Consider the following 5,457-nt stretch of genomic DNA (forward strand, 5'->3'; position numbering starts at 1 on the left):
TTTCGATTTGATAATTATAATTTTATGGTTTTTAGTTACTCCGCCCTTTAATGGTCATTAGATCAAACTTAGTTTAAAATCCATAACTATCTAATTCATGAGTATTATGATAACTACTATTATTATTTACTGAACCTTATAAATAAAACTTATACACCATAATACAATCTTTTCAATAATTTTACTTAGCTTTGCAAACAGACTGATCAACTTAAAGGAGAAATAGGTAGATAGATAGATAATATAATTTATTTGGCCAGTCATGATTTCTTGCGGCCATCAAAGCAAAACTACATACAAATACATAGTATAACATACATTTTATTCTTATTTTCCTTTCTACAATTTCAATAATACTGTTCTCAATAATCAAATTCATCAATTTACATTATAGGTATATTAAATGATAGATATAATACAGTCGATATCTAATATATATGAAACAATACTACAATATAATATATAATCATCAGTTCTTCTCTTGCTCAAGAAAATAATCAAAACACGCTTTCCTCAACTCAATAAATGTCGGTATATTAGTACAGTTATGTTGCAAAAGATCCCATACTCTAATCGCTGTGACAATGAAAGATTTGTCATATTTAACAAGACGACTATTTAGCAACAGAAAGTTATCTCCGCGAATATCACCTTGGTAAATTATGGTTCTTGTACTATATATACGAATCAAGTACAAGGATGTTACATGATAAGCAAATCAATAGGACATTGCATAAAATAAATGTTTATAGCCCTCTAATAGACGACCCAAATCAAAAAGAATGAGAATAAGAATCTGTCACATGTAATGAGGAAAATATTTACTTTTTTAGGATAGAAGATATTGCAATTTTTATTTTTTTGCAGTGCGTAGAGCAACAATATGGAAAATCAGCCTTAAACTTAATTAATGAAAGTATTACATAATACTTCTGTACATGGAGAAATGAAAATCGATACAATTAATAAGAAAAATTTACTGTCTTCAGTTGTAAAAAGTTTTCTTCTATTACAATGGTCCTATTTGAATAAAACACGTAACGTCATATAATAGGATACGGCAAATGACAGATACTAGAAAAAAATATAAAAACCTTAATTATAGAAAAGTATAAATATGAATGTACTGTACATATATTTATCGGTAATTATTAGTAATAATATAGGGGAAGTAGGGGGGAGGGGTGAATAGATCTCTCAAGAAAAAAAGCGAATCACGCGAGTTTTTCTTCACTGATTTAATGATTTTTTGATTTCCAGATACGTACTCAGTACCAATATGACTCAGCTATAAAAAATGAAAACTGAAAAAATACTTAAAATTTTTTGATACTTTAACAAAAAAAGGGGGCTAAACAGACATAATTTTCGAAACAAAAAAGCTTATTCTTTTACAACAAATCAAAACTGGCTTTACTGCCTGATCTTTTGACATTGTTATGAAAAAAAAAAAATAAAAGACCCAATCGTCCCAAATTTATGTTGATGAGTGAGATTTTTATGGCGACCTATCTTGTCTCAAGAGTTCCACGTTGCTCTGTGACACCTCTGTGTCCCCTTTTTTTTGCTAGTAAAGAAAAAAATTTGAGGGAAATTTGCCCCCACCCCTACTTCCTTTTTCATTGAAAAAATTGATTACTACTTTGTAATTTATTCTTACTGTGGAATAAAAATTTTTGTTCAAAGCAGGTATGATACCCCTGAAAGAAATAGTAAGCGGCTTCTGGGATCGACACATCATTATAATTATCGATTTCCGTATTACGATTGGTTGATCGATCCATGATGACTCATATAGTGACCATGATACTTTTTCACTCTAAAATATTATATGTTAAACATTAATTTAATGGTACAATAGAAGTAGTTTATATAAAAACATAGAGTATATGTCTAACTTACAAGCTCGGATAAATCATCTGCTGGTGGAATGTATACATAAATTGCTAAACAACCAGTAATAACAATAGATAAAAATTTAGTTGTTTCTATAAGACTTGAAGCCTATTAAAATGATAAAATTACATTAATTACTCTAAAAACTCAATAAAAATGATTTATTGTAGATCCACTAATGCTTACATGCACGATATTAATACCCGTCAAGATTACTGAAACCGTTATAATAACAAAGCTTTTAAAAATGATGAAACGTACAGTTTCATCGAGTTGCTCAAAGTATCTGTAATGACAAATGTATATATTGAAAAGAACAATGTATGCTATAATTTAAATATTCAATTTTCAATTATCGATCGTACCGTAAACAATCTCGATGCTGTTGTATCCAATCATTGAACTCATTAACATTGTCAACACTTTTCAATGCTAATGATAGTACTCTTAGTTTTGCTGTTACATAAGACAGTAGTATTGCGATTATAATTGGAGCAACAGTGTGATGTAATCCACATTGTAAATTAGCTATAGCTTGCTGAGTATAAACTAAGTAATATGTGGTTGTATATGGTTCAATAGTAAATGGATAATAAGCTACAGAAGGTAATAGTCTTAGAGGCGTAAAAATTGGAACGCATACATGAGAAACACACGCCAGTGAACAAAATACAACAACAAATATATATAAAGGCAGATGATGGTTCATTGATTTACTTAAAACATCTTTGCCTCTGCCTTTAACTGATTTTATGTAATCAAACATTTCCACTAATAATCCCTATAAATAAAAATACATCACATTTTTTTCCTGTTTAAAATTGTTTTGTTTGTTGTTTACCTGAATTTGATTCTTATTATACTTCCATATAATAAGATTGACGAATGGTTCTGAATACACCGGTAGCGCACTTAGAGAATGAAGTGCATTTAATGGTTGATTTTCGTGTATGTCTTTGTGTATACGTAATACCATAGGAACTATTATCAATGTAATATTAACTATCGACACAAACCATACTAATTCCTTTATCATTCTCATCCACAATTTTGATTCAAAAATTGGCCAAATTCCTGATACTTCGCCAAGTATTTTTATTATACGTAATAGTAATTCTGGTCTAACTCTCATTGTTAACAATTAAACCTTCAACTTCAAAGGTATTTTAAAAACTACAAATATCATAGCTAAGAGTAGACATGCATAGTTTAAAGTTATTAAAATACTCAACATTAATTCCTTAATTAAATTTTATTCTCTGATTAAACTTTTATGAGTTTCTAAATAATTCATACAATGCCTGTCATTAAAATACCAATTTATCAAAGTTTTTATTCAACTCTTCCATGACATAAATAATTCATCTCTTGTACTATTTTGTGACGATTTTTTTGATTCAATAATTATACTTTTATGGTTTATAATTACTCCACCCTTTAATGATCATTAGATCAAACTTAGTTCAAAATCCATATCTATTTAATCCATAAGTATTACGCTAAATACTATTATTATTTACTGAACCTTATAAATAAAACTTACACACTATACTACAATTTTTTCAATAATTTTACTCAACTTCGCAAAGACTGATCGACTTTGGGTAGAGATACATAAATAGATAGATAGAGAATACAATTTATTTGGCCAATCATGATTTCTTGCGGCCATCGAAGCAAAACAAATACATAGTACAATATACATTTTGTTCATTATTAGTATCTTATGTTTACGTCATGTAGAATACTACTGCAAGACTTCAGCGTTTTAACTTCAGTTCGTGCACGTTCTGTTAGACAAACTGATTTGTTAAGTTTATCGTATGCTTGGATAGCAACATTTGATAACTCGTTTATTGTTACGACAGTTAGAGTGTGGAATCAATTACTGGGGGAGATTGTTACAATTGTTGATTACAACGAATTTTCGACATGTTTTTTATAGATAATGATTATCAATGATTGTAATTACTGTACATTAAAAATTTTTTTTTAAAACTACAGTCATTTGTACTCAGCAAATTATAATTTTGATCGACTTGCTTTGAGACAACGTAACTTATTATTGTCATTGTTATTTTCATTATTATAATTTATTTGTCATAGGCGATATTATTATTATTATGAAATTTATTTTTGCGCCTCTCTATATATATTTATCATTTTGTATTCATTGTAAGGCCTTTAGGGAGCTAAGGCTTCAGGGCCTAAAAATTTTAATAAATAAATAAATATGTTTCTTTCTACAATTTCAATAATACTGTTCTCAATAATCAAATTCATCAATTTACATTATAGGTGTATCAAATAATATATAGAATACAGTATATATCTAACATATATGACACAATACTACAATATAATATATAATCATCAGTTCATCTCTTGCTCAAAAAAATAATCAAAATACGCTTTTCTAAACTCAATAAATGGCGGCATATTAGTACAGTTTAGTTGCAAAAGATCCCATACTCTAATCGCTGTGACAATGAAAGATTTGTCATATTTAACAAGATGACTATTTAGCAACAGAAAGTAATCTCCACGAATATTACCTCGGCAAATTATGGTTCTTGTACTATATATACGAATAAAGTACAAGGATGTTACATGATAAGCAAATCAATAGGACATTGCATAAAATAAATGTTTATAGCCCTCTAATAGACGACCCAAATCAAAAAGAATAAGAATAAGAATCTGTCACATGTAATGAGGAAAATATTTACTTTTTTAGGACGGAAGGTATTGCAATTTTTAATCTTTTGCAGTGCGTAGAATAACAATATGGAAAATCAGCCCTAAATTTATTAATGAAAATATTACATAATACCTCTGTACATGGAGAAATCAACATTGATACAATTAATAAGAAGAATTTACTGTCTTCAGTTGTAAAAAGTTTTCTCTTCTATTACAATGGTCCTATTTGAATAAAACACGTAACGTCATATAATAGGATACGGCAAATGACAGATACTAGAAAAAAATATAAAAACCTTAATTATAGAAAAGTATAAATATGAATGTACTGTACATATATTTATCGGTAATTATTAGTAATAATATAGGGGAAGTAGGGGGGAGGGGTGAATAGATCTCTCAAGAAAAAAAGCGAATCACGCGAGTTTTTCTTCACTGATTTAATGATTTTTTGATTTCCAGATACGTACTCAGTACCAATATGACTCAGCTATAAAAAATGAAAACTGAAAAAATACTTAAAATTTTTTGATACTTTAACAAAAAAAGGGGGCTAAACAGACATAATTTTCGAAACAAAAAAGCTTATTCTTTTACAACAAATCAAAACTGGCTTTACTGCCTGATCTTTTGACATTGTTATGAAAAAAAAAAAATAAAAGACCCAATCGTCCCAAATTTATGTTGATGAGTGAGATTTTTATGGCGACCTATCTTGTCTCAAGAGTTCCACGTTGCTCTGTGACACCTCTGTGTCCCCTTTTTTTTGCTAGTAAAGAAAAAAATTTGAGGGAAATTTGCCCCCACCCCTACTTCCTTTTTCATTGAAAAAATTGATTACTACTTTGTAATTTATTC

At 28.7% G+C, this 5,457-nt stretch overlaps 1 long non-coding RNA gene across 1 annotated transcript; it reads right to left on the bottom strand.

Moving 5' to 3' along the window:
* Nucleotides 1–880: 880 nt before the first annotated feature.
* On the bottom strand, nt 881–3,602 carry LOC130668066 (uncharacterized). The gene is made up of 4 exons (XR_008989948.1): nt 2,262–3,602; nt 2,083–2,182; nt 1,661–2,004; nt 881–1,074 (listed from the first exon to the last, which is right to left on the bottom strand). It is a non-coding gene; the product is annotated as an uncharacterized LOC130668066 (long non-coding RNA).
* Between the last annotated feature and the right edge of the window lie 1,855 nt (nt 3,603–5,457).

Source organism: Microplitis mediator, chromosome 5, assembly GCF_029852145.1.
Source record: "Microplitis mediator isolate UGA2020A chromosome 5, iyMicMedi2.1, whole genome shotgun sequence".
In the NCBI taxonomy this organism is placed as follows: Eukaryota; Metazoa; Arthropoda; class Insecta; order Hymenoptera; family Braconidae; genus Microplitis; species Microplitis mediator.